The sequence below is a fragment of the Pseudophryne corroboree genome, chromosome 3, assembly GCF_028390025.1.
Source record: "Pseudophryne corroboree isolate aPseCor3 chromosome 3, aPseCor3.hap2, whole genome shotgun sequence".
Lineage (NCBI taxonomy): Eukaryota > Metazoa > Chordata > Amphibia > Anura > Myobatrachidae > Pseudophryne > Pseudophryne corroboree.
In genome coordinates, this window is record NC_086446.1 from 244,337,538 (window position 1) to 244,364,156 (window position 26,619).

Consider the following 26,619-nt stretch of genomic DNA (forward strand, 5'->3'; position numbering starts at 1 on the left):
AAGATTGATAACACACTTAAATCAATGTACACTGCTTCTGGGGCCATATTACGTCCCACTATTGCTAATGCATTATTTTTACGCAACACACATGATTCTGTGGGTTTTATGGTTGACGCCATGAAAGACCTGGGTTCCATGGCTGCGGGAATTTCTTCCATGTCTGTTTCAGCTCGTCGGGGACTTTGGCTGCACCAGTGGTCGGCCGACGCGGAATCCAGAAGAAGTGTGGAGTCGCTGCCCTATACAGGTCAGGCTCTCTTTGGGGAAGCTCTAGATGCGTGGATTTCTACCGCTATAGCGAGTAAGTCTCCATTTCTTCCCTCAGCAGCACCTGCTCCGAAGAAATCATTCTCCTCAGCTGCGCAGCAGTCCTTTCGGCCTAACAAGCCTAGAAAGGCCAGGACTTCCAATACCTTCTTTAGGGGAGGTTGAGTTAAGTCCAAGAAACCTGCCGCTGCAGGTTCCCAGGAACAAAAGCCTGCGTCAAGTACCCCTAAGTCCTCCGCATGACGGTGGACTGCACGCCCCGGTGGTTCGGCCAGTCGGAGCGGGACTCAGACATTTCAGTCATGTCTGGGTATCGTCTGGCCTGGATCCCTGGGTAATAGATATCGTGCCCCAGGGATACAGGCTGGAATTTCAAAGTCTCCCTCCGCACCGCTTTTTCAAGTCAGGCGTACCAACTCTGTGGGAGGACAGCACAGTTCTTCAGGAGGCTGTCCAATCGCTGGTGGAGGCACAGGTCATTGTGCCAGTGCCACCTCACATGCTGACCAAAGGTTACTATTCGAACCTTTTCGTGGTGCCGAAACCGGATGGTTCGGTCAGGCCCATTCTGAACCTAAAATCATTGAACCCCTTTCTAAAGGAGTTCAAGTTCAAGATGGAGTCTCTCAGGGCAGTGATATCAGGTCTGGAAGAGGGGGAATTCCTAGTGTCACTGGACATCAAGGATGCGTACCTTCACATTCCGATCTGGCTGACGCATCAGGCTTATCTTCGCTTCGCATGGCTGGACTATCATTATCAGTTCCAGGCCCTGCCATTCGGCCTCTCCACAGCACCAAGGGTATTTACCAAGGTGATGGCGGAAATGATGATACTGCTCCGCAAACTGGGTGTGAACATCATTCCATATCTAGACGATCTCCTGATAAAGGCGTCGTCCAGGGAGAAGCTACTGCAGTCCATTGTTCTCGCAACACAACTGCTCCAGAGTCACAGTTGGATTCTGAACCTTCCAAAGTCACATTTGGAACCAACCCAGAGGTTGTCTATTCTGGGAATGATCCTGGATACGGAAGTGCAGCAGGTGTTTCTTCCGCAGGAAAAGGCGTTGGTGATACAAGCTATGGTCCGGGATGTCCTGCAGCCACCCCAGTTGTCAGTTCATCAATGCATCCGCCTATTGGAAAAAATGGTGGCCTCTTACGAGGCTCTCCAGTACGGGAGGTTCCATGCTCAGACTACTGGACAAGTGGTCGGGATCTCACCTCCACATGCACCAGCGAATTCGTCTGTCATCAAAGGCAAGGATTTCACTCCTCTGGTGGCTTCAGCTGCCTCACCTCCTGGAAGGCCGCTGGTTCGGGATTCAGGACTGGGTCCTGCTAACAACAGATGCAAGCCTAAGGGGCTGGGGAGCAGTCACTCAGGGAATAACCTTCCAGGAAAGGTGGTCAAGCCTGGAAGCCGGCCTGTCCATCAACATTCTGAAACTAAGAGCTGTATACAACGGTCTTCTTCAGGTGGCCCCTCTTCTAAGATATCGGGCCATTCAAGTGCAGTCAGACAACGTAACAGCAGTGGCTTACATAAACCGACAGGGCGGAACGAAGAGCAGAGCGGCGATGTCAGAAGTGACAAGAATACTCCTCTGGACAGAAAAGCACTCGTTGGCGCTATCAGCCATCTTCATTCTGGGAGTAGACAACTGGGAAGCAGACTTCCTCAGCAGACACGTTCTCCATCCAGGAGAGTGGGGACTCCATCCGGAGGTGTTCAAGGACATAACGGATCTTTGGGGCTTGCCCCAAATAGACATGATGGCCTCGGGGACCCACAGGCAGTGGCAGTCGACGCCCTGGTGTCTCCGTGGGTGTTTCAGTCAGTGGACGTGTTTCCTCCACTCCCACTCATCCCAAGAATCCTAAAGCTCGTAAGGAGAACAAGGGTTCAAGCGATCCTCATTGCCCCAGACTGGCCAAGAAGGGCTTGGTACGCGGACCTTCTGAATCTACTGCAAGAATATCCGAGGCCTCTTCCTCTTCGGGAGGACCTGCTACAGCAAGGGCCGTTCGCCTATCAAGACTTACCGTGGCTACGTTTGATGGCATGGAAGTTGAGCGCCTGATTCTGGCTCGGAAGGGCATTCCGAAGACACTTATTCCTACCCTCATACAGGCTAGGAAAGGGGTAACGTCTAAACATTACCATCGTATTTGGAAAAAATATGTCTCTTGGTGTAAGTCCAAGAGCTTTCCTATGGTGGAGTTTCAACTGGGAAGTTTCCTCCTCTACCTGCAAGCAGGAGTGGATATGGGCCTGCGACTGGGATCTGTGAAGGTCCAGATTTCGGCCCTATCCATTTTCTTTCAGAAACAATTGGCTGCCCTCCATGAGGTTCAGACCTTTTTGAAGGGTGTTCTGCATATCCAACCTCCCTTTGTACCGCCTATGGCGCCTTGGGACCTTAACGTGGTGTTGCAGTTTCTCCAGTCGGATTGGTTTGAGCCTCTACAGGAGGTGGAGCTCAAATTTCTTACATGGAAGGCGGTCACTTTGTTGGCCTTAGCTTCTGCTAGGCAGGTGTCCGAGCTGGGGGCTTTATCCTGTAAAAGCCCGTACTTGATCTTCCACGAATATAGAGCTGAGCTCCGGACACGCCAGCAGTTTCTTTCGAAGGTTGTGTCGGCATTTCATATCAACCAACCTATTGTGGTGCCAGTGGCTACTGACTCCTCTATTACATCTAAGTCCTTGGATGTTGTAAGGGCTCTGAAAATATATGTGAAGAGAACTTCTCGTCACAGAAAGTCGGACTCTCTGTTTGTCATATATGATCCCAAGAAAATTGGGTGTCCTGCTTCTAAGCAGACGATATCTCGCTGGATCAGGTTCACTATCCAGCATGCTTATTCTATGGCAGGATTGCCGTGTCCAAAATCTGTCAAGGCCCACTCTACTCGTAAGGTGGGGTCTTCCTGGGCGGCTGCCCGGGGGGTCTCGGCATTACAACTTTGGTGAGCTGCAACTTGGTCTGGGTCGAACACATTTGCAAAGTTTTACAAGTTCGATACTTTGGCCTCTCTTTGATGATCTGAAGTTCAGTCAATCAGTTCTGCAGGAGCCTCCGCGCTCTCCCTCCCGTTCTGGGAGCTTTGGTACATCCCCATGGTACTAATGGGGACCCCAGCATCCTCTAGGACGTAAGAGAAAATAGGATTTTCGTTACCTACCGGTAAATCCTTTTCTCGTAGTCCGTTGAGGATGCTGGGTGCCCGCCCAGCGCTTCGTTTTCCTGCAAATATTATTTGGGTCAATACAACTTCGTTTTAGTTGAGTACTGCATTGTTACTTGGTAAGTAATGTTTCAGCTGTTGCTGAGTAGTTCAAGCTAGTTGTCTTGACGTGCCTTGTATGCGTGAGCTGGTATGAATCTCACCACTATCTGTGTTTAAGTCCTTCTCTCGAAGTATGTCGTCTCCTCGGGTACAGTTTCTAGACTGAGTCTGGTAGGAGGGGCATAGAGGGAGGAGCCAGCCCACACTCTAAAACTCTTAAAGTGCCAATGGCTCCTGGTGGACCCATCTATACCCCCATGGTACTAATGTGGACCCCAGCATCCTCTACGGACTACGAGAAAAGGATTTACCGGTAGGTAACCAAAATCCTATAATTTTTTCTGGGTTTTTTTGCATGGCCACACCACCTGCGATTAGGACATGCCCCCTGGAAAGTACTCGGGCCCAACCAAGCTCTCTACTCAGGGCTGTTTCTAGCCAATTTGGCTCCCAGTGTAAACAGCAAAGAAAATGCGCACCCCCCATAAACATAAAAAAAAATATTTTGCAAATGCCAAATGTGCACCCCCGATGAGGAGGCTTGGCCTCATTAAAATGGGTGTGATAACACAAAATGGGCGTGGCCTCAGAGGAAAAGACTACTTTACACCAGGGGCGGGACTGCCAGAGACAGTTGCCGCCGGGCTCCAGCCGCCAATGGGGCACTTCTCTGTTGTCCCAGCCAGCTTCCAGCCCAAGTCACAGGCAGCGATGGCGCAGGTCACTTTACATAATTCATGCCTGTGACCGCTGTGGTGCTTATTAGCTGCAGCCCATCCAGAGTTATCTGTATAAACACTTGTCCCCCGCGGCTCCCCTTGCAGGCTGTGAATGTATGACTGGCAGCTGTGACACAGCGCAGCTTCGCCTCCTCCTGCTACTGTTATCCTCCCCCACTCTCACTTTCCAGCCAGGCACTCCTGCAGGCAACTAAGTGGTCAGGTGCGTGGGGAGGGAATCCCAATCCCCTGCTGAAGCCCTTTAACATGTTGTGGGCGGAGCTACTAGTGCTGTTCGGGAGTTGGGGGCAGGTGCAGTGGTGCACTGTGCCCATCACCTTTAGCCCCGCTGCCAGCACGGAGGGACAGTGGAAGATGAGAGGTCCCTCCATTCAAGACGCTCAGCTGGCCTCACACACCTGTGCTCCACCTCCTCCCCTCTAAATAGCATCTGCTCCATCTCCTCCCCTCTGTGTTTCCTACCCCCGCCAGCAGTTTGTGTATCCATGCCCCTTTCTCTACAACAGCAGTGTATGTCTCTATGTCCCCGTCTCCCCACCAGCAGTGTGCATGTCTCCATGTCCCACTCTCCATACAAGCAGTGTGTGCATCTCCATATAACCCCCAAGTAATCAATGTGTATGTCTCCATGTCCCCTTCCCCCCAGTCACCAGTGTGTATGTCTACATGTCGTCCCCCCAAGTCATTGGTGTGTACGTTTCCATGACCCCTTCTCCCCCAGCGGAAAATGGGCTGTAACGGGATGGTGAGTACTGAGTTGCACATTACAACTCATTTTCATTGCTTATGGGCGTGTCACACATTTTACGAGTCGGCATGGGTGGAGCCCAAAATCTATATTGCCTCTGATGAAGTTACGCCACTGCCTTACACCTCAGTTTTTGAGCCTGCACCAACAGACCTGGCTCACCACAGGAAAGAAAAAAATTCCACCATATTAAGCCCCACACAGTAATGCCCCTTGCACCATATTATGCCACACACCGCAATGCCCATGGTGCATTATGCCCCACAGTACGGCTTCTAATTATTTTTAAATTAGCTGCTTATTGCCAGGAGTTTCATGCGCTGGGTGTCATGCTCGTTGCCAGGGGTTTCATGCTCTGGGTGTCATGCTCGTTGCCAGGGGTGTGTAATGCTGATAGCCAGGAATTTCATGCTCTGGCTGTCATGCTCGTTGCCAGGTGTGTGTAATGCTCATTGCCAGGGGTGATGCTCGCTGGCACCAAAGGCCAGTGCCAGCGGCTCCCTGTTATTACTGGTTCCCCCTCCTCCCACCCATAGTACTCCGCTCACTGGGCCTGCGTCATGACATCATGGCGCAGCCGTGTCTTTTCACGAAACTCCGCCCAGTGAACGGAATACTATGGCTAGGAGGAGGGGGAGGCGATTATATCAGCATTCAAGTGCTGCTGCGGGCACCTCGTGCGATTGAAGCATTGGACCAGCACCTGCTCCCTGATGTCTGAGAACCCCCGGGTCCTTATGCCGGCCACAGAAAGGATTTTCTCTTACGTCCTAGAGGATGCTGGGGTCCACATCAGTACCATGGGGTAAAGACGGGTCGACCAGGATCCATTGGCACTTTAAGAGTCTGAGAGTGTGGGCTGGCTCCTCCCTCTCTGCCCCTCCTACCAGACTCAGTTTAGAAAATGTGCCCGGAGGAGCCGGTCACAGCTACGGGAGCTCTACAGAGCTTCTTTAGTAAAGTTATTTTTTAGAGTTTATTATTTTACAGGGAGGCTGCTGGCAACAGCCTCCCTGTTTCGGGGGACTAAGGAGAAGAGTAGTGTCCGCCCTGCGCGGTCTGAGCCACTATCTCCGCTGACAGGACACTGAGCTCCTGAGGGGATAGATCGTTCCCCGCCACAGGGGATCGCTCACCCCAGCAGCATGCCACCACCGGAGCTAAAGATCAGTGGCGAGTGAGTCACCGACCTCCCTAAGAAGCGGGGGGCCAGTGTGAAGATAGCGGCAACAGGGTAGGAGCACAGTACTAACTGCGCTCTGGAGGCTCAGCGGTACTTAGTGCGGCGCTGTGAGGGGCGCCCTGAGCCAGCGCCTACACCCTACACTGGTCAGCAAGCCTGTCGGGGGCCGTGGATCTCAGCCAGCACTTTACCTCAGGCCAGTATAATCCTTGTGAAGAGCGGGAAGACAGCGCCATTTTGGGGGTGGAGCTTCTCCTCAGAGTGGACCCAGCAGCGTTTCAGCGCCATTTTCCTGCCTGCACAGCGCTGTCCAGGAAGAGCAAGTCCCTCCACAGCAACTCCAGCTATCTCTCATGGTACCAGGGGGCTGTAGAAGGGGGAGGGGGGGGGGTGAGGCTGCATTAAGACTGTGTAACCTATTAAGGTACACAGTCAGCGCTAGTAGGGGTCTCCCTTTACATTAAAAGCGCTGTGTGTGGGTTGGCTCCAATCTCTGTGTCTCTCTTGCCATTTTTGGGGGTGAAACTCTGTCTGTCCTCCCCTGTGTGTGTGTGTGGAGTGTCTGTGGTCTCCATTAAGCAATGTCCAGGGACTCTGTGTCATATGCTGCAGAGGATATGTCCTCTCAGGATGATCCCAATCCATGTAATCAGGATTGCACTGGTTTAGCACAGATACCAGCAAGCAGAGGCGTATCTAGCACGGGGCGAGCAGGACACGTGCCCTGTGCGCTGTGGAAGCCCCAACAGAGGGGGCGCCACCGGCACGGCCCGCTCACCCCATGCGACAGGGATTCCCCCGCGCTACCTGCGGCGCTCTCCCTGTCTTCCCGGCTGCTGTGCCTGTCACATTGGACAGGCAGCGGCAGCCAGGAGCCTCCGCTCATCCCCCCCCTACACATTGTACAGTGCGCGATCGCGCGTGCGCGCGATCGCGATCTCGGAGGTGCGCGCGACTGCGACCTCGGAGGTGCACACGACCGCGACCTCGGAGGTACGCGCGACCGCGACCTCGGTGAGCGGGCTTTACAGGTGAGCGGCCTTCACATATGTTTATAGCTTTTTTCTGTCGGGAGAGGGGGGTGCGGGACAGTGTGTGTGTTAATTGTGTGTGTGTGTGTGTTTGGGACAGTGTGAGTGTGTGTTAATTGTGTGAGTGTGTTAATTGTGTGGGTGTGTGGGACAGTGTGAATGTGTGTTAATTGTGTGAGTGTGTTAATTGTGCGTGTGTGTGTGGGACAGTGTGAGTGTGTTAATTGTGTGTGTGTGGGACAGTGTGCGTGCGTGTGTGTTAATTGTGCGTGTGTGTGTGGGACAGTGTGAGTGTGTTAATTGTGTGTGTGTGGGACAGTGTGCGTGCGTGTGTGTTAATTGTGTGTGTGGGACAGTGTGCGTGTGTGTTAATTGTGTGTGTGTGGGACAGTGTGCGTGTGTTAATTGTGTGTGTGTGTGTGTGTGTGTGTGTGGGACAGTGTGCGTGTGTGTTGATTGTGTGTGTGTGTGTGTGTGTGTGTGGGACAGTGTGCGTGTGTGTTAATTGTGTGTGTGTGTGGGACAGTGTGTGTGTTAATTGTGTGTGTGTGTCAGTGTGCGTGTGTGTTAATTGTGTGTGTGTGTGTGTGTGTGTGTGTGGGACAGTGTGTGTTAATTGTGTGTGTGTGTGTGTGTGTGTGTGGGACAGTGTGCGTGTGTGTTAATTGTGTGTGTGTGTGTGTGGGACAGTGTGCGTGTGTGTTAATTGTGTGTGTGTGTGTGTGACAGTGTGCGTGTGTGTTAATTGTGTGTGTGTGTGTGTGTGTGTGTGTGTGGGACAGTGTGCGTGTGTGTGTTAATTGTCCCGGTGGTGATTGGTGTTTGGAGTGTGCGCCCCCCCCCCGTCCTCCTCCGCTGCCGCTGACAGGAGCGGTGTTGTGCGGCTCCCCCCCCCCTCCGCCGGCTCCGTCCTCCCGTCGTGGCCCTGCAGTGTGTGCCGGTCTCCCCAGCAGCAGCAGCAGCAGCAGCAGCAGCAGCAGCAGGTTAGTCTCTCTCTCTCCTCCCCCCCCCCCCCCCTCTCTCTCTCTCTCTCTCTCTCTCTCTCCTCCTGTGGATTGAAGTTTGTAAGTATCATTTTCATTTTTACAGATTCCCCTATTAGATTCTACTGGACAAGTGGACGTGACCGGCGTGGGATGTAGGTAAGTAATCTGTCTCTCATTTTTACAGATTCCCCTACTGGATTCTACTGGACAAGTGGACGTGACCGGCGTGGGATGTAGGTAAGTAATCTGTCTCTCATTTTTACAGGTACCCCTATTGGATTCTACTTGACAATTGGACGTGACCGGCGTGGGATGTAGGTAAGTAATCTGTCTCTCATTTTTACAGCTACCCCTATTGGATTCTACTGACAAGTGGACGTGACCGGCGTGGGATGTAGGTAAGTAATCTGTCTCTCATTTTTACAGGTACCCCTATTGGATTCTACTGGACAAGTGGACGTGACCGGCGTGGGATATAGGTAAGTATGTGTGAGTGTGTGAGTGTGTTTTAATAAATTTTTACTGTCACGGTGTGTGAGTTGTGTTTTTATTTGGGTATTTTTTCTGTTGTAGAACTACAGGTACCAGCGGGCCCGTTATTTCCCCGCATGCTGGTACTTGAGGTTCTCCAAGTACCAGCAAGCAGGGGAGGCTTGCTGGGCCTTGTAGTTCCACAACAAAAAACAATATTCTTTTTTTTAATTACATGGCTATCAGCCTCCCATCCACCGCCCACGGATGGGGGGGACAGCCTCGGGCTTCACCCCTGGCCCTTGGGTGCCTGGAGGGGGGGTGACCCCTTGATTTAAGGGGACCCCACTCCTCCAGGGAACCCCGGCCAGTGGTGACTAGTTGGGGGGGTAATGCCACGGCCGCAGGGACCTACATAAATGTGTCCCCCGGCTGTGGCATTATGTCCCTGGCTAGTGGAGCCCGGTGCTGGTTTTAAAAATACGGGGGACCCCTACATCTTTTGTCCCCCGTATTTTTGGGACCAGGACCGGAATAAGAGCCCGGTGCTGGTTGTCTAAATACGGGGAACCCCTGTCCAATTTTTTCCCAGTGTTTAAACAACCAGGACCGGCTCAAAGAGCCCGAGGCTGGTTATACTTAGGAGGGGAGACCTCATGCATTTTTTTTTGTACATTTTTTAACCCATTCAGACCTTTTAAGATAATGGAAGCCCTGGACAACAAAATTGCATTCATGTCCTCCTCCCACTCCCTTCCCAGTCCCAAACACTAATTATTATTTCTCTGACGTCCTAAGTGGATGCTGGGACTCCGTAAGGACCATGGGGAATAGTGGCTCCGCAGGAGACTAGGCACAACTAAAGAAAGCTTTAGGACTACCTGGTGTGCACTGGCTCCTCCCACTATGACCCTCCTCCAGACCTCAGTTAGAATCTTGTGCCCGGCTGAGCTGGATGCACACTAGGGGCTCTCCTGAGCTCCTAGAAAAGAAAGTATATTTTAGGTTTTTTATTTTCAGTGAGATCTGCTGGCAACAGACTCACTGCTACGAGGGACTAAGGGGAGAAGAAGCGAACCTACCTGACTGGAGATAGTTTGGGCTTCTTAGGCTACTGGACACCATTAGCTCCAGAGGGATCGAACACAGGACCCGACCTCGATCGTTCGGTCCCGGAGCCGCGCCGCCGTCCCCCTTACAGAGCCAGAAGCATGAAGATGGTCCTGGAAATCGGCGGCAGAAGACTTCGGTCTTCAACAAGGTAGCGCACAGCTGCTCCTCATGCACACCTCACACTCCGGTCACTGATGGGTGCAGGGCGCTGGGGGGGGGGGGGCGCCCTGAGCAGCAATATGAATACCTTGGCTGGCAAAAAATCACAATATATAGTCCCAGAGGCTATATATGTGATAATTACCCCTGCCAGAATCCATGAAAAAAGCGGGAGAAAAGTCAGCCGAAAAAGGGGCGGGGATATCTCCCTCAGCATACTGGCGCCATTTTTTCTTCACAGTGCAGCTGGAAGACAGCTCCCCAGGCTCTCCCCTGTAGTTTTCAGGCTCAAAGGGTTAAAAAGAGAGGGGGGGCACTAAATTTAGGCGCAATATGTGTATACAAGCAGCTATTGGGGGAAAAATCACTCAGTTATAGTGTTAATCCCTGCATTATATAGCGCTCTGGTGTGTGCTGGCATACTCTCTCTCTGTCTCCCCAAAGGACTTTGTGGGGTCCTATCCTCAGTCAGAGCATTCCCTGTGTGTGTGCGGTGTGTCGGTACGGCTGTGTCGACATGTTGGATGAGGAAGGTTACGTGGAGGCGGAGCAGAGGCCGATAAATGGGATGTCGCCCCCTGTGGGGCCGACATCAGAGTGGATGGATAGGTGGAAGGTATTAACCGACAATGTCAACTCCTTACATAAAAGGCTAGATTACGTAACAGCTGTGGGACAGCTGGCTTCTCAGCCCGTGCCTGCCCAGGCGTCTCAAAGGCCATCAGGGGCTCAAAAACGCCCGCTACCTCAGATGGCAGACACAGATGTTGACACGGAGTCTGACTCCAGTGTCGACGAGATTGAGACATATACACAATCCACTAGGAACATCCGTTGCATGATCTCGGCAATGAAAAATGTGTTACACATTTCTGACATGAACCCAAGTACCACATAAAAGGGGTTTTATGTTTGGGGAGAAAAAGCAGCCAGTGTTTTGTTCCCCCATCAGATGAGTGAGTGAAGTGTGTAAAGAAGCGTGGGTTCCCCCGATAAGAAACTGGTAATTTCTAAAAAGTTACTGATGGCGTACCCTTTCCCGCCAGAGGATAGGTCACGTTGGGAGATATCCCCTAGGGTGGATAAGGCGCTCACACGTTTGTCAAAAAAGGTGGCACTGCCGTCTTAGGATACGGCCACTTTGAAGGAGCCTGCTGATAAAAAGCAGGAGGCGATCCTGAAGTCTGTATATACACACTCAGGTACTATACTGAGACCTGCAATTGCCTCAGCATGAATAGTGCTGCTGCAGCGTGCTCTGATACCCTGTCAGATAATATTAATACCCTAGACAGAGATAATATTTTGCTAACATAGAGCATATTAAAGACGTCGTCTTATATATGAGGGATGCACAGAGGGATATTTGCCGGCTGGCATCCAGAATTAAGGCAATGTCCATTCTGCCAGGAGGGTATTAGAGACCCGGCAGTGGACAGGTGATGCTGACTTTAAAAGGCACATGGAGATTCTGCCTTATAAGGGTAAGGAATTGTTTGGGGATGGTCTCTGGAACCTCGTATCCACAGCAACAGCTGGGAAGAAAAATTTTTACCTCAGGTTTTCCTCACAGCCTAAGAAAGCACCATATTTTCAGGTACAGTCCTTTCGGCTTCAGAAAAGCAAGCGGGTCAAAGGCGCTTCCTTTCTGCACAGAGACAAGGGAAGAAGGAAAAAGCTGCACCAGACAGCCAGTTCCCAGGATCAAAAATCTTCCCCCGCTTCCTCTGAGTCCACCGCATGACGCTGGGGCTCCACAGGTGGAGACAAGTGCGGTGGGGGCATGTCTCGGAAACTTCAGGGACCAGTGGGCTTGCCCACAGGTGGATCCCTAGGTTCTGTATCACAGGGATACAAGCTGGAGTTCGAGGCGACTCCCCCTCGCTGTTACCTCACATCAGCCTTGCCTGCTGCCCTCGGAGAAAGGGAGGTAGTACTGGCGGCAATTCACAAGCTGTACTTCCAGCAGGTGAAATCAAGGTACCCCCCCTTCAACAAGGCCGGGTTTACTATTCCAAAATGTTTGGGGTACCGAAACCAGATGGTTCGGTGAGACCCATTCTAAAATTGAAATCCTTGAACACTTATATACGAAGGTTCAAGTTCAAAATGGAATCGCTCAGGGCGATTATTGCAAGCCTGGAGAATTTCATGGTATCACTGGACATCAAGGATGCTTACCTGCATGTCCCTATTTACCCTCCTCACCAGGAGTACCTCAAAATTGTGGTACAGGATTGTCATTACCAATTCCAGACGTTGCCGTTGGTCTGTCCCCGGCACCGAGGGTATTTACCAAGGTAATTGCCGAAATAATTATCCCGTACTTGGACGATCTCCTTATAAAAACGAGGTCCAGGGAGCAGTTGTTCGTCTGAGTAGCACTATCTCGGGAAGTGCTACAACAGCACGGCTGGATTCTGAATATTCCAAAGTCGCAGCTGGTTCCTACGACGCGTCTACTGTTCCTGGGTATGGTTCTGGACACAGAACAGGAAAAAGGGTTTCTCCCGGAGGAGAAGGCCAAGGAGTTGTCATCTCTAGTCAGAGACCTGGTGTCGGTGCATCAATGCACGCGAGCCCTGGGAAAGATGGTAGCTTCTTACGAAGAAATTCCATTCGGCAGGTTCCATGCAAGGATCTTCCAGTGGGATCTGTTGGACAAGTGGTCCGGGTCGCATCTTCAGATGCATCGGCGGATAACCCTGTCTCCAAGGGCCAGGGTGTCGCTGTTGTGGTGGCTGCAGAGTGTTCATCTTCGAGAGGGCCGCAGATTCGGCATACAGGACTGGGTCCTGGTGACCACGGATGCCAGCCTTCGAGGCTGGGGGGCAGTCACACAGGGAAGAAACTTCCAAGGACTATGGAAAAGTCAGGAGACTTCCCTACACATAAATTTTCTGGAACTAAGGGCCATTTACAATGCCCTAAGTCAGGCTAGACCCCTGCTTCAACACCGTCCGGTGCTGATCCAGTCAGACAACATCACGGCGGTCGCTCATGTAAACCGACAGGGCGGCACAAGAAGCAGGATGGCGATGGCAGAAGCCACAAGGATTCTCCGATGGGCGGAAAATCATGTGTTAGCACTGTCAGCAGTGTTCATTCCCGGAGTGGACAACTGGGAAGCAGACTTTCTCAGCAGACACGACCTCCACCCGGGAGAGTGGGGACTTCATCCAGAAGTCTTCCAAATGATTGTACACCGTTGGGAAAGGCCACAGGTGGACATGATGGCGTCCCGCCTCAACAAAAAGCTAAAAAGATATTGCGCCAGGTCAAGGGACCCTCAGGCGATAGCTGTGGACGCTCTGGTAACACCGTGGGTGTACCAGTCGGTGTATGTGTTCCCTTCTCTGCCTCTCATACCCAGGGTAATGAGAATAATAAGAAGGAGAGGAGTAAGAACTATACTCAGTGTTCCGGATTAGCCAAGAAGAGCTTGGTACCCAGAACTCCAAGAAATGATCTCAGAGGACCCATGGCCTCTGCCGCTCAGACAGGACCTGCTGCAGCAGGGGGCCTGTCTGTTCCAAGACGTACCGCGGCTGCGTTTGACGGCATGGCGGTTGAACGCCGGATCCTGAAGGAAAAGGGCATTCCGGAGGAAGTTATCCCTACGCTAATTAAAGCTAGGAAAGAAGTGAACGCAAACCATTATCACCGCATATGGCGGAAATATATTGCGTGCTGTGAGGCCAGGAAGGCCCCAACGGTGGAATTTCAGCTAGGTCGATTTCTGCACTTCCTACAGTCAGGGGTGACTATGGGCCTAAATTTGGGTTCCATTAAGGTCCAGATTTCGGCTCTATCGATTTTCTTCCAAAATAGAACTGGCTTCACTGCCTGAAGTTCAGACTTTTGTTAAGGGAGTGCTGCATAGTCAGCCCCCGTTTGTGCCTCCAGTGGCACCGTGGGATCTCAACGTGGTGTTGGATTTCCTGAAGTCGCATTGGGTTGAGCCACTTAAATCCGTGGAGCTAAAATACCTCACATGGAAAGTGGTCATGCTGTTGAACTTGGCGTCGGCCAGGCGTGTATCAGAATTGGCGGCTTTGTCATGCAAAAGCCCTTATCTGATTTTTTTATATGGATAAGGCGGAATTGAGGACTCGTTCCCAATTCCTTCCTAAGGTGGTATCAGTTTTTCATGTGAACCAACCTATTGTGGTGCCTGCGCTTCTTGGGACTTGGAGGATTCCAAGTTACTGGACGTAGTCAGGGCCCTGAAAAATATATGTTTCCAGGACGGCTGGAGTCAGAAAAACTGACTCGCTATTAATCCTGTATGCACCCAACAAGCTGGGTGCTCCTGCTTCTAAGTAGAGATGAGCGGATTCGGTTTTACTCGGTTTTACTCGGTTCTCAAAACGGCATCTTATTGGCTCACGGATGTCACGTGTTTTGGATAGCCAATAAGATGCCGTTTTGAGAACCGAGTAAAACCGAGTAAAACCGAATCCGCTCATCTCTACTTCTAAGCAGACTATTGCTCGCTGGATCTGTAGCACGATTCAACTTGCACATTCTGCGGCTGGACTGCCGCACCCTAAATCTGTAAAAGCCCATTCCACGAGGAAAGTGGGCTCTTCTTTAGCGGCTGCCCAAGGGGTCTCGGCTTTACAAATTTGCCGAGCTGTTACTTGGTCGGGTTCAAACATTTTTGCAAGAGTCTACAAGTTTGATACCCTGGCTGAGGAGGACCTAGAGTTTGCTCATTCGGTGCTGCAGAGTCATCCGCACTCTCCCGCCCGTTTGGGAGCTTTGGTATAATCCCCATGGTCCTTACGGAGTCCCAGCATCCACTTAGGACGTCAGAGAAAATAAGATTTTACTCACCGGTAAATCTATTTCTCGTAGTCCGTAGTGGATGCTGGGCGCCCATCCCAAGTGCGGATTGTCTGCAATACTTGTATATAGTTATTGCCTAACTAAAGGGTTATTGTTGAGCCATCTGTTGAGAGGCTCAGTTATATTTCATACTGTTAACTGGGTATAGTATCACGAGTTATACGGTGTGATTGGTGTGGCTGGTATGAGTCTTACCCGGGATTCAAAATCCTTCCTTATTGTGTCAGCTCTTCCGGGCACAGTATCCTAACTGAGGTCTGGAGGAGGGTCATAGTGGGAGGAGCCAGTGCACACCAGGTAGTCCTAAAGCTTTCTTTAGTTGTGCCCAGTCTCCTGCGGAGCCGCTATTCCCCATGGTCCTTACGGAGTCCCAGCATCCACTACGGACTACGAGAAATAGATTTACCGGTGAGTAAAATCTTATTTTTTTCTATAAAAACGTACAATATATCACAAGTATGATGAGCAGGCAGGCAGCGGGCATTGGCGGCATCGGATTAGGATGCAAATTAGTGGTGGAGGGCTGGGTCAGTTGATGGTGGGCGGGTTTGTAAGCCATTGGTGGTGGCAGCGGGCATCGGCTCAGAGGCAGTGGCGGCAATTGGCTCGGTGGCGGTAGGGGTCATCGACAGGATTCGGCGGACATTATGGCTGTAGTGCCTCACCAGCCACTAACCTCACCGCACGGCACTGGTGAGTGGGACAGTGTGCGTGTGTGTGTGTGGGACAGTGTGAGTGTGTGTTAATTGTGTGTGTGTGTGTGTGTGTAAATTTTTGCAGTCCAGTGTGTGTGGGGGAGGGAAAAGTATGAGAATGTGTGTGTAGTCTAAGTGGGTGTGTGTGGGGTTTGGGGGTGGCCAGTCTGTGTGTGTGTGTAGTCTACAGCGTGTGTGTGTGTAAGTAAGTGGGTCGGGCAGTCTGTGTGTGTGGGCGGGATGTACTAATGCCCATTTACCGAAGAGGGATATGTATTAAACCACGGGCACTGAGATGCCCTTCTCACTCACCATCCGGCTGGGTGGGCGAGCCGGGCAGGTGGAAAGTCAGCAGCAGGGGCAGCATGCCGGATATCAGCAGCCGAGGGTGCGGACTGTAAGGTACGTGCGGAGCCCAAAGCCGGAGATCAGCAGCATGTTGACCGGCAATAAGCGGCTTCTACTTCCACGTTCAACATGCTGTCGATCTCCGGCTTTGGGCTACGCAGGGTTCGGGGGATGGGTGTCCTCTGCCGGTGTACTGCAGCACCGGGGGTGCGGGCTCCGGAGGCTTTCAGCATTGTTGAATATCCAGCTGCCTCAAGTATGTACAGCCCGCACCCTCGGCTGCTGATATCCGGCATGCTGCTGGCTGTCCCCCCGCCCGGCTCGGCCACACAGCTGTATGGTGAGAAGGGCATCTCAGTTCCCGAGGTTTAACACATATGCCTCAGTAAATGGCCTCTGCGGTAAACGATACTAATGCTTACCGTGGCAGTAACAGCGGGGAGGACGGCGCACATCGGGATCCTGCAGCAGGAGAGAAGAACCCCTTCGTAGCGCAGCAGACCACACTGAAAAGGGTGCATCCGCGGTGCGGTGCTCTGCATCCCGGGTGGCGCCGAAGATGTGGAGTGTCGGAGGTGGCAGAAGCGCCGCAGCTTGGGGTGAGAAACCGCTGCAGCCCTTCCGCTGCTAAACTCTGCAATTAGTCTATTAAGGGGGTAGGCTCCCCTCACCACAGCGCCCCGCAGGATTAGTTAATTAAGGGGGTAGGATCCCCTCACTCTATAATGGGAATTTTGGCTCATACCATGTGCTGTAACGTGAATTTTGGCCCATACCGTGTGCTATAATGTGAATTACTGCTCATACCGTGTGGGGTAATGTGAATTTCGGCTCATACCGTGTGGGGTAATGTGAATTACGGCTCATACCGTGTGGGGTAATGTGAATTTCGGCTCATACCATGTGGGGTAATGTGAATTTCGGCTCATACCGTGTGGGGTAATGTGAATTTCGGCTCATACCGTGTGGGGTAATGTGAATTTCGTCTCATACCGTGTGCTGTAATGTGAATTTCGTCTCATACCGTGTGCTGTAATGTGAATTTTGGCTCATACCGTGTGCTGTAATGTGAATTTCGGCTCATACCGTGTGCTATAATGTGAATTTCGGCTCATACCATGTGGGGTAATATGAATTTCGGCTCATACTGTGTGCTATAATGGGAATTTCGGCTCATACCATGTGGGGTAATGTGAATTTCGGCTCATACCGTGTGCTATAATGTGAAAGGGGCACCAGTACTAGATAGTATAAGGGGTCCTACTACACTGAAGGACACGCCCCTTTTGAGTGACCACGCCCCTTTTCCGGAGCGCGCGCGCCTACGGCGCGCGCATAATTGCTATCTACACTCTCATTCTGCCTTCAAAAATTCAACCTCAACCACTGCACCTACATCTATACATACACACCCTGACATCTTTATATACAGTGATATACGGTGGCATCTGCACATACTTTCCTTTTGTATTTTTTTTTTTTGTGGTGGGGGGGGGGGGGGGGGGGGCGCCATTATTGATCTTGCCCTGGGCTCCAAAAACCCTAGTTACGCCTCTGCCAGCAAGGGAGCCTGAGTGGTTATCTATCAAATCTATGATTTCTCAGATTTCAAATAGGGTTGCACAAAATGAATCTGCAACCCAGGCTTTACAGAACTCTATGGCAGTCTGGCCCAGTTCTGGTACCTCAGGGCTCCCCGCTGTATATTCACATAAACGTGCTCTTGCGCAGATCATGCAGGATGATACGGATACCGATTCTGACACTGCAGACGGTGACAGGGATGTGTTGCGGGGAACAGCATCTCTTGCTAAAGGGGTGCAGTTGATGATAGAGGCTATTAGATACCTAAAAGGGTTCTGTTGGCATTTCTTTTCCCGGTAGAGGATAGGAATAAATGGGAAAACTTGCCTATTGTTGACGCATCAGTATCCAGACTCTCAAAAAAGGTGGTTTTACCTGTTCCAGGATCTACCGCCTTGAAAGAGCCGGCTGATCGTAAAATTAATAATACGCTCAAATCCATGTACACGGCTTCTGGGGCAATACTACGTCCCACTATTGCCAGTGCTTGGATTGCCAAAGCTATAGTAAAGTGGTCAGGCATGTTACTTGAAGACTTGGATACTGTGGAGAAATGTGATGTTGAATTGTTTTTACGTAACATTCAGGATTCGGCAGGATTTCTGGTAGAATTCATGAAAGACCTGGGTTCCATGGCTCCGGGAATTTCTTCCATGTCTGTATCAGCTCGTCGAGGACTGTGGTTGTGCCAGTGGTATACCAATGCGGAATCCAGGAGAAGTGTGGAGACCCTACCCTACACAGGTCAGGCTCTCTTTGGGGAAGCGTTAGATACGTGGATCTCCACAGTTACGGCTGGTAAGTCACCTTTTCTTCCCTCAGCTACACCTGCTCCGAAGAAACCCTTTTTTTCAGCTACATCACAGCCCTTTTGGTCTGCCAAGCCCAGAAAGGCCAAGCTGTCCAACACCTTCTTTCGGGGAGGTCGGCCCAAGTCCAAGAAACACAGGTCATTGTGTTTCTTGGACAGGTCATTGTGCCAGTACTACCTCATATGCAAAACAAAGGTTACTATTCGAACCTTTTCATGGTACCGAAACCGGATGGTTTGGTCAGGCCCATTCTGAACTTAAAATCACTAAACTCCTTTCTGAGAGAGTTCAAGTTCAAAATGGAGTCTCTAAGGGCAGTGATATCAGGTCTGGAGGAGGGGGAATTCCTGGTATCCCTGGATATCAAGGATGCGTACCTCCACATTCCAATTTGGCTGTCGCATCAAGCTTATCTTTGATTCGCACTGTTGGACTGTTATATTCAGTTCCAGGCCCTGTCATTCGCCCTCTCTACAGCACCGAGGGTATTCACCAAAGTGATGGCGGAAATGATGGTTCTCCTCCACTGACAGGGGGTGAACATAATTCCATATCTGGATGATCTGCTGATAAAAGCATCGTCCAAGGAGAAGCTGTTACGTTCCATAGCTCTCACGACCCAGCTTCTCAGGGAACATGGCTGGATCCTGAATCTTCCAAAGTCACATTTGGAACCAACCAGGAGGTTGTCCTTTCTGTGAATGATCCTCGACACGGAAGTGCAGAGGGTGTTTCTTCCAGAGGAAAAGGCGTTGGTGATATAAACAATGATCCGGAATGTCTTGAAGCCAAACCAGGTGTCGGTTCATCAGTGCATTCGCCTTCTGGGAAAGATGGTGGCCTCTTACAAGGCCCTGCAGTACGGAAGGTTTCACGCTCGGTCCTTCCAACTGGATCTCCTGGACAAGTGGTCGGGATCCCATCTACAGATGCACCAGAGAATACGTCTGTCACCAAAGGCCAGGATTTCACTCCTCTGGTGGCTGCAACTGCCTCACCTTCTGGAGGTCCGCAGGCTCGGGATTCAGGACTGGATTCTTCTAACCATGGATGCAAGTCTCCGGGGCTGGGGCACAGTCACTCAAGGGAAAACCTTCCAAGGAAGGTGGTCAAATCTGGAAGCCGGCCTGCCGATAAACATTCTGGAACTAAGAGCCGTCTACAACGGTCTTCTTCAAGCGGCCCATCTTCTGAGAAATCGGGTCGTTCAAGTGCAGTCGGACAATGTGACAACGGTGGCTTACATAAACCAACAGGGTGGAACGAAGAGCAGAGATGCAATGTCAGAGGTAACAAGAATCATCCTCTGGGCAGAAAAACGCGTTGGTGCTGTCAGCAATCTTCATTCCGGGAGTAGACAACTGGGAAGCGGACTTCCTCAGCAGACACGATCTCCTTCCAGGGAAGTGGGGTCTCCATCCGGAGGTGTTCGAGGAGATAACAGATCTTTGGGGCGTACCCCAGATCGACATGATGGCCTCTCGTCTCCACGAGAAGCTTCTGAGGTATTGTTCCAGGTCGAGGGACCCGCAAGCAGTGGCGGTGGACACCCTAGTGACTCCATGTGTGTTCCAGTCGGTGTACGTGTTTCTTCCACTTCCACTCATCCCAAGAGTTCTAAAGCTCATAAGGAGAACAAGGGTTCAAGCAATCCTCATTGCTCCAGACTGGCCAAGAAGGGCTTGGTACGCGGATCTTCTGGATCCTCTTCCTCTTCGGGAGGACCTGCTGTAGCAGGGACAGTTCGCCTATCAAGACTTACCATGGCTACGTTTGACGGCATGGAGGTTGAACGCCTGATACTAGCTCGAAGGGGCATTCCGAACAAGTTTATTCCTACCCTGATACAGGCTAGGAAAGGAGTAACGTCTAAACATTACCATCGTATTTGGAAAAAATATGTATCTTGGTGTGAGTCCAAGAAATTTCCTACGGTGGAGTTTCAACTGGGACGTTTTCTCCTCTTCCTGCAAGCAGGTGTGGATATGGGCCTCAAGTTGGGATCCGTAAAGGTCCAGATTTCGGCCCTATCCATTTTCTTCCAGAAACAGTTGGCTGCCCTCCCTGAGGTTCAGACCTTTTTGAAGGGAGTTCTGCACATCAAACCTCCCTTTGTACCGCCTACGGCGCCCTGGGATCTACAGGAGGTTGAGGTCAAGTTTTTCACGTGGAAGGCTGTCACATTGTTGGCTTTAGCTTCTGCTAGACGTGTGTCAGAGTTGGGGGCTTTGTCATGTAAAAGCCCATACTTGATCTTCCATGAAGATAGAGCTGAGCTCCGGACACGTCAGCATTTCCTTCCAAAGGTTGTGTCGGCATTTCATTTCAACCAACCGATTATGGTGCCAGTGGATACTGATTCCTCAGTTTCATCAAAGTCCTTGGATGTTGTAAGGTCTCTTAAAATCTATGTGAAGAGGACTGCTCGTCACAGGAAATCGGACTCTTTGTTTGTCCTATATGATCCCAAGAAACTTGGGTGTCCTGCTTCTAAGCAGACTATCTCTCGCTGGATCAGGTTCACTATCCAGCATGCATATTCTACGTCAGGATTGCCGTGTACTACATCTGTTAAGGCCCACTCTACTCGTCAGGTGGGTTCTTCCTGGGTGGCTGCCCGGGGTGTCTCGACTTTGCCGAGGTGCAACTTGGTCTGGGTTGAACACATTTGCAAAGTTCTACAAGTTCGATACTTTGGCCTCTGATTATCTGAAGTTCAGTCAATCAGTTCTGCAGTAGGCTCCGTGCTCTCCCTCCCGTTCTGGGAGCTTTGGTACATCCCCATGGTACTAATGTGGACCACGGCATCCTCTAGGACGTAAGAGAAAATAGGATTTTGGTTACCTACCGGTAAATCCTTTTCTCGTAGTACGTAGAGGATGCTGGGCGCCTGCCCAGCACTCCATTTTCCTGCTAGCGTTATTTGGTTCAGTACAACTTTGTTTAGTTGAGTACTGCATTGTTACTTGATAAGTAATATTTTCAGCAGTTGCTGAGTTTTCAAGCTAAGTTAGCTTGATGTGCCTTGTATGTGTGAGCTGGTATGAATCTCACCACTATCTGTGTTAAATCCTTCTCTCGAAGATGTCCGTCTCCTCGGGCACAGTTTCTAGACTGAGTCTGGTAGGAGGGGCATAGAGGGAGGAGCCAGCCCACACTCTCAGACTTAAAGTGCCAATGGTTCCTGGTGGACCCATCTATACCCCATGGTATTAATGTGGACCCCGGCATCATCTACGGACTACGAGAAAAGGATTTACTAGAGGGTAACCAAAATCCTATTTTTTTTTTCAAATAAGTGGGATCTTATTCCCCCACCCAACCCCTCACTGTAGGGGCCGGGCAGATGATTGCTGTATGTGTATTCACATCTGCACGGCCCGCCTTCTTTATTACATTACATGTCGATTGACCCGTCATGAGTTACAGCGGCACTGCTGGCTCTGCTTCTGCAATACAGGATAAGGCTACATTGCTGGCTGCAGTGCATATGATGATGGCTTCTGTTATGCACAGGAGATTCCTCTTCTTCCAGGCGCCCTGCAGGGAGTCAGGTACAATCTATAGGCAGTGAAAGGTGCGTGGATGAGAGATGGAAGGCAGCAGTGAGAGAGAGTGAAGAAGAGGTATAGGGCTGACAGAGGGAATGAGAGGAACAGGAGTGAGAAAATAAAGGAAGGAGTAAAAGGTACAAAGGATAAGAGAGACTTTTGAGGAGAGGTGTAGGGCTGATAGAGGGAAGGGGACAGTGAGAGTTACAGGAGTTAGACAGGGAAGGAGGGAGTGGGAGATGGAAGATGTGAAGGGGTGACAGAAAAAGGAACTAAGGGAGTGGGAGAGGCACAGGAGTGAGACAGGAAAGGAGGGAGTGGGAGATGGAAGGAGGGGCGTAGGGGTGATAGAGAGATAGATAGATAGATAGATAGATAGATAGATAGATAGATAGATAGATAGATAGATAGAAGGAGGGAGGGAGAGGTGCTGGGGTGAGAGATGGAAGAAGAGGCATAGGGCTGATAGAGGGAAGGAGCGGGTGAGAGGTACAAGAGTGAGAGATGGAAAAAAGTTCAGGGTTAAAGAAGGATGGAGGCTGTGAAAGGTGCTGGAGGTAAGTAAAAATTTGGGAAAGTAAGTGCGGCAGGGGTGACTTGTGAGACATTAAGGAAAGAGGAAATATAACAGATACAGTATGGGGCAGAGGTATTTGGACACAGAAATAAGAGGGAACACAGTACTATACTGTATACTGTAGTGTTAAATAGTATCTAAAATTCATTATATAAAGCTCTAAAGCTTCAGGGATTCTTGTTGTACCTCAAGGACCCCATACCCTAGACCGATAATGCCCGTTTTCAGCCCAATTCGGGCATTCGGCCCGATATATTGGGTGAAATCGGGCATTTTCAGTGTGCTTTTCCCCTGATCCGATGCGCGTTCCCGTGTGCATCGGATCCCCCTAGATCCGACATATCATGAGTGCTGCACTCGTTATATGTTGGATCCCACAGTAAATGGATGGGAAAGTAAAAGATACATTGTATGCAAAAAAAAAACCTGCATACGATATATCTAATACTATCTTGCCAACAGGGAGGCTGCCAGGAGGTTGGAGGAAATTTTATATGACATGACGGACCGTCATGTCGTATAAGTGTATGCGGCTCTTAAGACTTCCAAGCATCCTTTTCAGTTTTCCATACCTCAACTTCAAAATGTTCACATCAACCAATGATTCTACATACATTTTTTAACTGGATATTTTTATTTCACTTTTTAGACTAGCGCTGTAGTTCATCTTTTGTTCATATGTTCTGACAATCATAGATGTAACTATAACAAGATTTAGTGAAAGATGTAAAATGTAGCTGAATTAGCGTGGCAGCAGTTGCACTTTACGAGAGTCTGATCTTGCACAAAAATGGGTAGCGGGCACGTTTGAGTAAATTTTTGGATTCAGCCAGGTGGGCAAAGGGTATGAGATACAATGTCGTTGCCAGCCTTTAAATGCCGCGACAATGGCAATTCACACCCTTTGCCTGCAATATAATTCCTATCTGTCTGTCTGTCTGTCTGTCTGTCTGTCTGTCTGTCTGTTGGCCTAGGTGTTGTCTGGTTCTTCTCTTTCTTCCTGTGCTCAGTGTTGACCATTCAGAATCTATGCATCTGGTAGCACAGTGAAAGTTTCTTAAGAGCCTCTGTTCTTATAGATAAAACAGTTAATCTCTGTCATGTAATGTGACGATAATGCAATAATGGATGTGGAATGCTTATCTTATACTGTATTATTATTCCAGTGCAGTACTGATTTTATTTGTCCCTTGAGTTCTGTCTATTTTTAGCTTCTGTAGCCGTTGCTTGCCTACTGTGCATATACTGCTTTCACCACAAGATGGCAGTAATTTCCTATATACAGGAGCTTCTTTCATAATTAAAAGCCAAATTGTTAAGTATATACACGTATCATAAAGATGATTGATAATTTGTTATACACTGTAATAAATTACATGCTGTATTAAACCCCTTTGTTCGCCTAACAATAAAAATAAGTATTCATGATACATAAGAAATTAGTTTAACTTAATTCAACCGTAGGTTTATTTAAGAAGCTACAAAAAAAGGACCAACCACACACATGGCATATTGGAATAATTCAGCTATTTATAGCCATAAAGCCATTTATATGGGTAAGTGAATTAATTAATATATCATTAAGGTAGGAACTGGGCAGTGGAAAAGTTAGCATATGGATAGGAACTGGGTGGAGCAAGCACTCCTTGCCGAGTGCAGGCTCATGAGAAAGGGAGTTATTTATAGGGGAACCTTTTAGGCATGAATAATTACCTGCAGAGCCATAGCTAGACATTATTGCTTCCTGGGCAAAAGAGAGAACGGGTGCGCCCTCCGCCCTTCCATATATAATATAGACTGACAAATGAGAGGACTGTCCACTGTGCTAAGACAGATCAGGAGTTCTGTTTATTTCTTCATTATGATGATGATGATGATTATTATTACATTTTATTTATACGGCCGGACAAGTGGTCTGCAGCACCGTATCAAGATGAATTTCTGTGGATGTATAGAAAGAGAAATATTCTGTAGGGGTGTGGGGGGGGGGGGGGGGGGGAATCTTATAACCTGTGCTAATGCTCAGATTGTCATCCACCCTGGGATAATATTACAAGTTGACAGTGGCATAACTATAGGTTGGCTAGGCTGGCAAATGTCCAGGTGTTCACATGATGAAAGGGGCCCACCGAGCTCCGGCATCCGGGCTGTGGCCAGGATTTCTGGATTCCCCGATTAACGTCTACTGCGAACACACAGACGCTGCTGCCTGTTGCTTTCTTGAGGAGACTCCTGTGTCTGTAGAGGTTGGTGTCCCCGCTGGTGCCCCCACGGCTGCCCGTTGGTGTGTCTGCCCCCTGTGAGTGCCTCTGACCAGCATTCTGTACAGACCACCTCATCTGCCGGTTCCCTGTTTGGCTCCATTGGTACCTACACAGCTGCAGCTGCTCGTGTAGACCTAAGGGTTTATAGAAATTAAATAGGAAGCCCATCTTGAGAGTTTGCAAGGGACCTCCAAGCCTCTAGTTACGACACTTTAAGCCAGGGATGTTATTCAATGGAAGCTGCATATAATGGGGCATGTGGAGGGGACAGATGACACATAATGTGCAAGTGGAGGGGCCTGATGATACAAAGGGGGCATCTGCTGGGCCCTGTTGGCACATAATGGGTATGTGGAGGGGTCTGATGGCATTAAAGTGGCACATGAGGAGTTCAGAGGGGTATTTAAGAGAGGTAAAACAAAACACAAATGAAAATGTCACAGTAGTTCTGCAACAAAAATGGACAACCATAATACTGAAAAGGTGATGGCGCTGAACAAACGGAAAATAGTGATTATATGATTAAAGCAATAAATCAGCTTAAAAATTAAAAGGGATGTATACGTGGGCTCGACAGTCACTATGTCGACAGTGACTATATCATTCCCAGAATGCAGGTGCCAATATGTCAATAAGGTTAATCGTATTGCAGTCCGAAATCGCCAGAGGTGCGCGTTACCGGACGATCTCAGACTTTTTTTTAAAGGGGCAGTCACTTAGGGCCCTACACATATGGCGATGTGCCGCCGAGGTGCCCGACGGCCGATACGGCCGACGGGCGACCCGGCGGCGGGGGGGCAGTGATGGGGGGAGTGAAGTTTCTTCACTCCCCCCCGTCACCCGGCTCCATAGACGTGCAGGCAAATATGGACGAGATCGTCCATATTGGCCTGCATGCACAGCCGACGGGGGACCAGCGATGAACGAGCGCGGGGCCGCACATCGTTCATCGCTGGAGCCTCCACACTGAAAGATATGAACGAGTTCTCGTTCATTTATGAACGAGATCGTTCATATCTTTTAAAAAATCGGCATGTGTGTAGGGCCTATAAACCATGGCTTGTAAGTGACTGACCCTTTAAAAAAAACTTCCGAGACGTGCCAAGTAACCCGCAGCTCCTGCAATCTCGGAATGCATTACATCCCACCGAATAAGATAAACAGAGCCTGTTAATTGTGTTGGCACTATAACTGTAAACGTAGTCCAGTGATCCACGATTCATGGGGGGAATGGGAGATGTTGTTGTGCTGCATGCTGTGGAGGCAGGTATCACTGCAGTAGGAAACATTAAAAACTGGATAAAAAAAAAGAGAGAAAAAAGCTCACTGGGTGTGTGGCCAGGCACCCATTCTGCCACAGTCAAGCTCCTTGTTTTGCCATCAAGACCTCCAAAATTTGGAGGTATGTGGGAATGCCGGTGCTTGTAGTTCCACAGTCAATATCTGCCAGCACTTTCTGGGACTTGTAATTTCCCATTAATATTTAAACTACAGTATTTTGACTTTTAAGGGGTGCGTGGAAGAGTCACCATTGGCTCAAGCAACGATTTGGTTGTTCTTATTATCCCAATTCCCCTAGGGGTTTTAGTCATGTGCTGACTGAGCTGGCATATTCTGGTGCTAGTTACTGATTATGCAGCGAACCCCACCCTCATTGTCTACCTGTTTTAGTGATAACAGCCAAGGCACAACCAGATTATCCATTAGACCTAAACTCCTGCCTGGGGCACAGTGGGCGCTGAGTAGCTCCGGATTACTCTAACCCCTTTTATGTGTGTGTTTTTAACAAATGGTTGGTGGAAAGGGGGAAAACCCTTGCCTATGGCTTCAAAGCATCTTTATTAGGCTTACTATCACTTTAAACCAGGACACTAATGAATTACACAGGTTCTGTGGCTGGCTGACTTTAAACCTATATTTTACCTGGTTTTAATAAACCA